The sequence below is a fragment of the Psammomys obesus genome, unplaced genomic scaffold (assembly GCF_907164565.1).
Source record: "Psammomys obesus unplaced genomic scaffold, mPsaObe1.curated_primary_1811, whole genome shotgun sequence".
Classification (NCBI taxonomy): domain Eukaryota; kingdom Metazoa; phylum Chordata; class Mammalia; order Rodentia; family Muridae; genus Psammomys; species Psammomys obesus.
In genome coordinates this window covers 23,324,907-23,335,671 of record NW_026596039.1, presented here as the reverse complement: position 1 = coordinate 23,335,671, position 10,765 = coordinate 23,324,907, and the positions used below count along the sequence as shown (strand labels likewise).

General features: G+C 43.9%; 1 protein-coding gene across 6 annotated transcripts in view; it reads left to right on the top strand.

Annotated features, from left to right (window-relative positions):
* The first annotated feature begins 4,500 nt into the window (after positions 1-4,500).
* Glce (glucuronic acid epimerase) overlaps positions 4,501-10,765 on the top strand; it is a 73,147-nt gene continuing 66,882 nt past the window's right edge. For 3 of the 6 annotated variants that reach the window (XM_055622218.1, XM_055622219.1, XM_055622221.1), the window contains exons 1-2: positions 4,501-4,661; positions 9,363-9,435. The gene's annotated coding sequence lies outside the window, so the exon portion shown is untranslated. Of the gene's footprint in view, positions 4,662-9,362; positions 9,436-10,765 lie in introns of those variants that run through there. The other 3 variants (XM_055622222.1, XM_055622220.1, XM_055622223.1) reach the window with 2 other exon arrangements.

Here is a 10,765-nt window from a genome sequence, read left to right as displayed (position 1 = left end):
GTATGATTTGTGTGTGTGTGTGTGTGTGTGTGTGTGAGAGAGAGAGAGAGAGAGAGAGAGAGAGAGAGAGAGAGTTCACACGTGTACCATGGCCCTGACAGCTTTCAAGAGTCAAGTTTTCTCCTTCTATCCTGGGTTCTGGCAGGTACTTTTTATTTGCTGGGCTAGCTTGCCAGCTCCATCCCTGGACTTTAAGTGCTTGTCAAATGACTATTTTAGAGTGGGAAAAGTGAGGATGAATCTTGGATACGTGAGCCCAAGAGTGTCCATAGAGTGACAGTTACTTTGTAGTGTGGGCCTGGACCAATGTACTAGTTACTTCACATATTGCTGAACCAAAATACCAGATGACTCCAGAGGGTACAGTCGCTGTGGTGGAAAATAGCGCTGCCTGAGTCAACTGGCCACCTGGCACCACAGTTTGGAAGCAAAGAGAGAGAAATGCTTGTGCTCAGCTGCCTTTCTTCCCTCATTTAGTCTGGGGACTACCCCACGAGGTGGTGACACACACACTTAGGTTGGGTCTTCCCATCCCAATTAGCCCAGTTAAGATTAGTCCTCACAGACGCTCAGAGACTTGCCTCTAGAGCTTGTTAAGTTGATAATCAATGCTGATGACCACAATGGACTGGAGGATACTGTAGCTGGTCTTAGCTACTTCATGGGTTCTTCTTTTTCCCACCCTTAATCTCCCCAACCTGACCCCCCCCACTTCACCTCTTATCACCAGATAGGAGAAAAAGAAGAATGGAGGAGAGAGAGAGAGATCTTAATCTATTTTTTCTTCTTGTTTCTCCTTTGCTTGCAGTTGATCTTTGCTACTTTGTGGTTTCTTCTTTTTCCCATTCTTTATCCCCACTCCCTGATTTTACCCCCTATCACTAGATAGGAAAGAAAGAAGGATAGAGGGGGAGAGAGAGATCTCTGAAACTCATTTGTTTCTTTGAGCACACCTAACAAACTGAAACCCCTCCCCCCAAGGACCACCAATCACCAACCCTGCCTAGCAGCACTCTAGCATTTATACCCCTCTGAAAAGTCCCCAGAATTCCAAACGTTACACAATCACAAAAACTATCTACAGCTGGCAAAACAATGCCTAGCTAGAGCATGAGGCAAATTGTCGTCAGCTGCTCCCAAGGAGTCCCATATCCCCACACCTGGGATTAAAATGAAAACATTCTTATAATATTTCTGTGTCTTTTAAAGAAACCCAAATCCCAAAATTGTTACTACAGGATACAATATGAGAAAGGCTTCATGTTTTCTCTCTTTAACCTGCCTAGTCCCAGCAGAAGACTCTGAGACTCTCCCCCTGCTAACAGAATTTTATTTTTTTAAAATATTTTGTTATTTTTTAATTTTTAGATTAATTATAGTTTATTCACTTTGTATCCCAGCTGTAGGCCCCTCCCTCATTTCCTTCCAATCCCACTTTTTCTCCCTTATCTCCTCCCATGCCCCTCTCCCAGTCCACTGATAGGGGAGGTCCTCCTTCCCTCTGATCCTAGCGTCTCAGCTCTCATCAGGACTGGCTGCACTGTCTTCCTCTGTGGCCTGGTAAGATTTCTCCCCCTCAAGAGGAGGTGATCAAAGAGCCAGCCACTGAGTTCATGTTAGAAACACACCCTGTTCCCCTTACTAGGACACCCAGTTGGACACTGAGCTGCCATGGGCTACATCTGTGCAGGGGTTCTAGGTTATCTCCATGCATGGTCCTTGGTTGGAGTACCAGTCTCAGAAAAGATCTCTGTGCCCAGATTTTTCTCTCTTTGTGGAGCTCCTGTCCCCTTCAGATCTTTCTATCTCCCCCTTCTTTCATAAGATTCCCTGCACTCTGCCCAAAGTTTGGCTATGAGTCTCAGCATCTGCTTCCATACCCCACTGGGTAGAGTCTTTCAGAGGCTTCTTTCTGTGGTAAGCTCCTGTCCTGCTAACAAACTTTTAAATCTCAACCTGGCCATCCAAGTTATTTACCAAGTACATTTGTGTAATAGAAGTGTTTTTTGTTTGTTTGTTTGTTTTTTGTAAACTCAGTTATGTAAATATGTTTTTGTTTTAATCATAAGTGTGGGATTTTAGTTTGGACTTTAGTATGTCCTTAGCTGATAACTCTCCTGTGCAGGGCATGGCCTTTGCCAGCTCGTAATGCCTGCCTCATGCAGCACAGAGAGGGGCGTGGCCAAGGACGCTGAGGGATATAAATATGGGAGCCCAGAGAGAGAAAGCGTGGTGTTGGCATGTGGCATGTGCCAGTTTGGAGTGACCAGAGTCGGATGGTGTTTCAGATGGAGAAAAACATTTCAACATGGTGGCACTGAGGAGACTGCCTGCTGCGTTTGCTGTTGACAGAGATTGGTATAGCCCCAAGGGAACCCATCAACCCTAAATAGCTGGGAGAAGTAAAGGGGTCTGCCAGCCTTCTCCCCACTAACCTTCTCTCTCCTCCTTAGGGTTTGGAGGTTGAAAGGGAGAGCCTCTAAGAAACCCCAAATAAAGCGTTTAAGAATATTTGTCAAGGAAAAATGGCATGATTTTTTTTAAATTTCAGAGTATGTTAGCTTATTTTATCATTATTTTTTAAAGTATACTTATTCGTTTGATAGACATGCTTCCACACCTAGCTTCTTTACAGCTCCTACAAATATTTGGATTGGTTCCGGATTTCCATTTTAACACCAAATGAAGTCCAATTACTGTGGCTTGGTATTTAAAGCCGATCACTGTCTGGTTCCTTTCTGATCTTGGCTCCCTCCAACCCCTACCCGGCTTCTGTGGGAATCTGTTTACTGAACTGTCCAACTTGCAGCCAGGCTCAGCTCACATTCTTTTATTGTTGCTCTGGTTTATATTATTTTTCTCTGAAAGGCTTTCATTTCTGTCTTTCATTTATATGGGCCAACCCACTATTTCACCATCCAGTTCAAGCTTTACAGCCGCACTGCATCTCTTCCCTCTGGATTTTTTTTTTTTAACAGCTTTTGTCTGAACCAATTTGTGGTTCTTAGAGTGTGCAGTGGTGTGTGGACATTTTTCTTATTATGCTCAAGGTGTGGGATAAGATAAGGGATCATCAATATTCAACCATTTTTAAACTAGGAGAGGGAACTTAAAAGAAAAAAAAGTAGGTAAAGAATTAAAAGAACAGGCCGGTGCTAAAGGAGGACTCCCTTAGCATTGTCAGTGAGCTTCAGAGAGGCCACTGGGGAAAATGTCCCACCCAGTTATCTATTAGGAAAGAGGTCTTTTGAAACTATTAAGAGAGTAGCAGATTGTGAGGACAAACCAGCAATGTAGTGGGAAAAATAAGGGACGAGAAAGTGTGGACCACAAATATACCTTAATATTCTCAAGAAGTGGGAGTCTCAGAAGGAGAGGACAGCTTGAGTAGGTAGAACAGGTATATTGAGTTTGTTTGGGGGTTAAAGGAGTTAGAGATTGGTAATGGGGGAAGCTGACCGAACGATCTGGGCCTGGCTGAGATCCAGTGTACAAGGGCAGGTGTTAACCTTGAGATAGAGTAAGGGTACTTTTTGCTGTGGGTAAGGGAGACTAGAGGAAGATGACGGAAGGCTACAGGGTAGGCATAATAATGAGAGAAGAAGGGACTTAAGTGTGAGAAGAATGGTTGCCATTATAAAGGCTAGGAAAGCCCTGTTTCTGAGTCCAGTCCAGATAAGTTATCACAGTTTCCATTCATTCCTTTCACGTTTTTTTATTCGATGTGCTGCCTGTGCCAAACATTCCTGGGCTCTAGGATCTGCAAAGATACAAGTTTCCGTGTACTTCTAGGATTTGTTAGGTTAGATTATTTCGTGTTTTACCCTTGTGGAAGTAGAATGCACAAATGAATTAGAAGAGTCCTTTGTTAGACCAGATATTGGAGCTTGAAGTACCCGTGGCAATGTGGTCCTGTGTAAAAGGAAAAAGGGAAGAGAGGCCGAAATAGGGGAAATCTATATTAAAGGGGGAGACAGACGTGGGTAAACTGAGGCCGTTAGATGGGACTTCTGTGCTCACTTCAGATAGAAGTGTAAACAAAGGTAACAGCGCCTCAATTTATACCTGCATTAAGTTCAGGTTCTCTGCTAAACCAGGTGTCTCTACGGCAGCCAAGCGGGACCAAACTCTGCCTAAGTCCTCCCAACTACCGCGTAAAGGCCGAGGTCCAGAGACTTCAGGTCGGCAACACCTCTATCAGCAATTTATTGATGAGAGGCGGGTAGAATCACCTTTCCTCTTTTGCAGTTGGTCCTCGTGGTCGGCGAGTTCCGCCCCTCGCGCTGCCACCGCTGACAGGTTTTCGGCGCTGTCCTTCCAGGAGGCCCCGCCCCCCGGGGAGGCCCCGCCCCTCAGGCCCGGCCGGCCCCTGCGGCCCCGCCTCCCTCGCCGTCGCTGACAGGCTCCCGGGGCTGCCACTCGAGGAGCCCCGCCCTCCTGCCGCGGCCTCGCCCCTCGCCGTGGCTGCGATCTCGCGGGAAGAGCCGCGGGCACGGCGGCGCGGCTCCCCGGCAGCGCGCGGAGCGGGCGGGCTCTCCCACACGAGCGCTTCCTCGCCGAGAGGCTGGAGCCGCGCAGCGCAGGCCTGGGCCGCCGAGTCTCCGCCGCCCGCGTCGGTCTGAGCCCGGGCTCGGGGCCGCTCGCCCGCCGCCGCGCCTCAGGTGAGGGAGCGCCCCGCGGCGGGGGTGGCTCCGGGGGATGCGCGGCGCCCCGAGCGCGGGCATCTCGTGACGCGGCGGGGGTCCCGGGGCTCCTCCGGCTTTGGGGCGTGGTGGGTGTCGGTCCAGACCGCCCCGGGTCTCTGGGGTCGCGGGAGCCTCTGGTGTCCCGAGAGCCGAGTGCTGGCGTCGCGCGGCTCCGGGGCGAGGGGACCGTTTCTGGCGACCCTGGGCAGTTGGGGGACTCGGGATACGGTCTAGCCGGGTCCCGAGGGCACGGGAGCCCTAGGAGCGGAGGGGGCTGGCGTAGCTAGCGTAGAGCGGGAGGGTGTCGGGGTTCCGGAGACCTGGGGTGGTGTCAGGTCGCCTTGGTGATAGGGCGATGCCCTGTCCCTCCGGGGCGAGAGCCGGCTGGTGGGTGTGGGTGGGGGCGGGAGCGTGCTCGGGGAGACGGGCGCTTGTGTTGGGGTTTCTGCTTCGCCCAGAGGGGGGCGGTAACTGTTCGTGATGGTCCCCGGTCTTTCTCGGGGCGACGCGGAGAGTGATCTCGCCGTGTGGGCGCGGCTCCGCGGACTCCGGGCGCAGGGGCGGTGGTGCCGGACCCGGTTTCAGGAGCCACCCCTTGGCACCGCTTGTGGCGTTCGGTGGCTAACGTTTTCCACCTGGTCTCTGTAGTTGAGGCTTGACTCGATTTTCAGTTGGAAGATTGACCGGAGCAGTTGCCTAGTTGGAGACACCGTGGGTTGTTCTGCAGTTTTCTTTTCTTTGCTCCGGGATTCCTTTAGGGACGCGCTAGTGTCGTCCTACGAGCGGTACCCGACTTGGGCATGCTGTCTGGGTGATTTTTGTTTGTTTGTTTGTTTTAAGGAGGCAAGTAGGCGAAGGTTGAGAGAGGATTTAGCTCCTGAGGGTAGGAGTGGCTGTGCTATTTGGGCTTTCTGTTCTACGTAGTCTTTGATGATCCTGCATGGTTAAGTCTATGCTGTTTGCCTGGGTGTTAAGTAGTGCCCTTTCTAAAGCACCTATAGACGAGAGTAACTTTTTAAAAAGTATATATATAATGTATATATGGTCTCAAAGTAAGATTTCTGCAAAAGCGTCATTGGCAGCCTGTTAAGGATGGAGCTCTTTTAGAGAATCCTGGTGCATCAGTTTCACTGTGTTTTGTTTTTAATCTTACAGAGTCCTTGATGACTGCCAGACTTAGGTGGAACTTAAACTGACTTTTATGTATCTGCCTGTGAGTGGTTTTAAAATGTGTTTCAGAGTGTCTGTACATTTGCCTGACAATTCTCCTGGTTAGGCAGTCCAATGTGACCTTAGTCTAAAGAAACATTGTTGTGGGGCCTGTAAACGAGAAATTTTAAAAAGAAAAAAGCAGGTAAATTGAAAGTATGGCAAAGTAAAGAAGTTTGCCTTGCCAGTATTTTTATCAGATTTTTAAAAAAGTAATTTCTTCTGCCTTTTTAATCAGAAAGATTAGGAACAAGGTGCTGAAGGTTTGAATTTTGCAGATATTTAAACAAGCAAACGAGGGAATGTATTGTTTGTTGGGCTCAACTAATCAGGTAAGCAAGTATTTGGTTGAAACCAAAGCCCAAAAAACTCAAGTAGATCTTCGTCGTCAAACTTTTTTTTTTTTTTTTGAAAGACAAATGACAAAGCAGGCAAATTTCAGCTTTCTTTTCTTTTCTTTCTTTCTTTCTCTTTCTCTCTCCCCTCCCTCCCTCCCTTCCTCCCTTCCTTCCTTCCTTCCTTCCTTCCTTCCTTCCTTCCTTCCTTCCTTCCTTCCTTCCTTCCTTCCTTCCTTTCTTTCTTTTCCGAAAAGCTTTCAGACTTCTAAATGAGCATAGACTGACCCATCTGCAAAGACTGGGTTATCTGTTAGGTATCGTGATGTAGTGATTGAAGAAATGCATCCTACATCAAGAAGCAAACAACAAATAAAACCATTAACTTTCAATGCTGATAAGAAAAAACCATGTCCTTGGGATACAACTTTTTTTTTCTCCCTTAAATAACCCGAGTAACAATTGACATCTGTTGTGATAACAGAAGCTGAGCTTTCTATATTCAGAATAATTTTTTCAAAAATTATGATCAGTAGAATTTAGGCATTAAGTAAATGTTGCCTCTTTGAAAATGCTTTTGTGATGTAAGCATGAGGAAAATCTGTTGGCACACAAATGGAACTTACCGTGTTTGGAGGTGTCTTCAGAAGGAGAAATGGATGGTAGAAAGCTGTCTGATTTCATACTCTAACATTCCTTGAATTCATTTCAGTGAGCAGCGCTGCTTATGTGAAAATTAGTTAAAAATGAAAACTATGAGTTTGGGAAATACACAGTATTTACAGGCTTCTGTCAGTGTTGCCACATCTTCCTCTTTGTATTAATGAAAAGTAAAGATATTTTAGTTATTTAAAAATTAGGGAGGATAGGGAGGACAAGTGAGGTGCAGAGCACAAGATAAAAAGTGTATAGCTAAGTGTTAAAACATTTCAAGATACTCAGTATTTGATTACATCAAAGGTGTGTGAATGGCGGGGTGGGGGGAAGTGCTCTTGTGCTGACTCCAGAAAGATTTTTTATTCTTTGGTCAAACGTAGGCACATTTAATAAATATGTTTTTCTTGTAAGGCATATGAACCATAAAAAGTTGTATAGTTTCATTATTACAATTCTGAAAATGAGAGTACCAAAGTGGGTTTTACATTATCATTCAAAACTCTAGAATCATAATGTTATATACTGAAGCAGTTTCTAGAAAGAAAATTGTAAGACATGCATTCTAATCTTCACTGTGCTTCTCTAATAGTGTGACCTTTGATAATTCTTAGTCTTTCAGGACCTCGGTTTCCATGTGTAAGTATGTATGCAAATAATGGATGTAAGAAAAGCCCTGTTAATAATTTGTACAAAGCTCAGTTCCAGGGATTGTACTGTATCAGTTTTTGTGTTACAGCTCCTGCAAAGATGGCATGTGTGGCTCGTTCTCAGGATATAAATAGTTTTGTATGTATATGTATATATCTGACTTCAGAAGCTTCTTTACAGAGATAGGAAGTGTTTAATTGTAGAGTACATATTCATGAAGGTAAATCTTTTCTTTGGATCAGTTAGCTTTGCATATTATAGTGGTCTTATTGTTTTTAGCATTTTTGTTTTTTGTTTCTAATCCTTTACTCTGTGGCAGAATACCTATGCAATAATGTTAGGTTCTTACTTAATTCTGGAGTAGAATGAGTGAGCTCTTTCGTTATTGGCCCTAGGCTTGACCCCTGAATTCCATCCTTATACTGCTTTCAACATAATGTGGATCTGTTCATTTGCTCCTTACTTAATACCCATTGTTCTTTAGCTCCAGGATTTAGTCCTGACTGTCATTACAAGGCCTTTCATTATCCCTTTGGCTCATCTGCATTTTCTCCACCATAAACCTCTGGCTCCAGTTGTACTAATGAGATCCGCTTACTGAATGAACCGTCCTGTTTCCTTGACTCGGTCTTCAGTTAGATTCTTTCCCTGCTTAGCGTGCTTTCTCATATTGCTGTAAAAACTACTTATTTTTCGTTCTTTACAGTCTGCATTTTAGATCCCTTATCCTCTCTGGTCCTTCTTTCTGTCTCCCTGGGTTATTCACTTAGGTATTCTTGTTCATTCATTCCCTTAAGTTTATTTATTTATTTATTTTGCTGTAATTGTTTTTTATTTTCTGTATTCAAAGACAGGTTTATATTTGCTGTTCATTTTTTAATCCCTTTTGCTTGTTTATTCATACCTACATGTTTGAAATCTAGAAACCAAACACCTTCATAATGTCCAGCTTTCCTACACTCATCTTCTTCTAGATTATCTTCTCTTGCGTAGCCCATAAACTGATGTTAGGACTGTAGTTCTTAGCCTCATATTAAAAAGTGAGACTTCTCGTGCGGTAGGAGTTAATGTTACACAGCAAAACTTACAGGAATGTCCTGTTGGATTTTGAGGCAGCTTCCAGTCCGTAGCTGCTGGATTGCTAGTTGGGATGGTAACTGAATCAAGAATTTCCGGTTGTGGACATAGGTGATTGATAGTTGAACCTTGACTGCTTCTTACATGGAAAACAGTATTTGCTAAATTGTGTGTGTATTTATATTGTCTTCGTGGTTGCTTTCAACCCATTGCCTTTAATTTTTAAAGCCAATTCTGACATTAACATTACCTCCCAAGACGCAGACCGTGACTATATGTAGGTCTTATTTATACCATGTTCTATGTTCTTTCGTAGTATTGTGCTTCTTTCTGAATTAGAGTGCTTATTTGGTGTTTTGTTACTGATAGATATTTTACTGACTTTATAAATGGAAGTTTGTCTATGTAGCATCCACCTCCCAATACCTAAAAAGGAGAATTTGTGATCAGTTTGGCTTCAAAAACTTGAACCATGAAGCTTTAGCCTATGTGGGCATTGCATATGCAGGGGGAGTTGGACAGCTTCCTCATGGTCACATAGCCAGCCAACTGTGAGGTATTTTCTACTTAACTAGTGGTGAACTCTGCTGTGAAACTACTGTTAAAGCCAAAGATGATGGCACACACCCTGAAGTCCAGCACTGAGCTGGCTGAGGCAAAAGGGTTTGGAGTTTGAGGTCATCCTGGGCTAAATAATGAGAATTGGTCACAAAAACAAAAACAGTGCTATTTTACTGGTTTTCCCCTCCAGGAAAAGTGATGCTGAGGATCTTAGAGTCTTAAGGACATGGCTCAGAGAAAATCCTGAACTTGGATCATGTCAGGTAGGGACTCTCTCTGTTTCTCTAATCTTGTTATTTTTCCCTTGCTTTTTCTTTCTTTCTTCTCTTTTTTTTCTTTGCTTTTTAAAGGAAGACTCTGCAGATTACTGAGTTGTTACTATCAGGCTTACTGGTAATCCCTTCCATACCTAAAAATGTGCCAGCTGTATGTCAACTAAGGGAGTTACCCAAAAGCATAAAACTAATCACTTTCCTGATTTGGGGCATGGTATTGTGGGTATGTATTTGGATGAAGTCATCTTTTAGTTCAGTGGTTCTCAACCTTCCTAATTACAACCCTTCAATGTAGTTCTTCATGTTGCGGTGACCCCAGTCATAAAAGTATTGTCATTGCTACTTCTTAACTGTAATTTTGCCACTGTTAATCATATTTTTAATGTAAACACCTGATATGTAGGAGATCTGAGATGCGACCTCAGCCACAGGCTGAGACCACTGTTCTGGTTCTTAGCCCAGGAACGATTTCTAATGGCTAGCTTAATGAATTTTTACACATGTAACTACCAGTCAGGTAGAGATACTGAATATTTATATGGCATCATAACTTCTTTATTCTCTTTCTAGTTAGTACTTTCCAAAATATTTGCTTTTCTACAAATCACAATTTGTAGATTGTATTTGCTCTTTGTTTTTGAACTTCATAAAAAGAAATGGAAGCTAGTTTTTCTTTTTATTGGTTTTCTTTGTTTAGCCTAGTGTCTATAAGATTCATTTTTGGGTTTGTATTTAATTTTTTTTGTTTTTTCAAGACAGGGTTTCTTTGTAACTCTGGCTATCCTGGAACTTGCTTAGTAGACCAGGCGGACCTCAACTTCACAAAGATCCTCCTGCCTCTGCCTCCTGAGTAGTGGGATTATAGGTGTATACCACCACTTCATTAAAAAGTGAGTGATAGCTTTGTATTAGCAATAATTTATTTGTTCATTGCTATGTATTATTCCATTGCATGTGGACATATGTACCTATTCTGTTATTGGATATTTGGGCTGTTGACAGCTCCTAGTTCTTAGAAACACAATTACTAATAACAGTTTTGTACATGTGTTTAGTGGGAATATAGAGTCATCTGCTGGCCAGGAGTTACTTTCATTTTAATATATTTGACACACAAGCACACATGGTGTTTACATGGAAGGTTCTGAGCTGCAAACGCTTTATATAGATCTGCAGAATGACAGTGAGGTATTTGTAGCAGGTCGCTCTCTGCATGATCTCCAGAGTCCAGATGGTGATCTACCTAGAAGAAATTCAGGCCTGTGTCTTTTGCTTCCATCTCAGCTTCTCCCCCTGATTTACAGGGTAGGGAAAATAG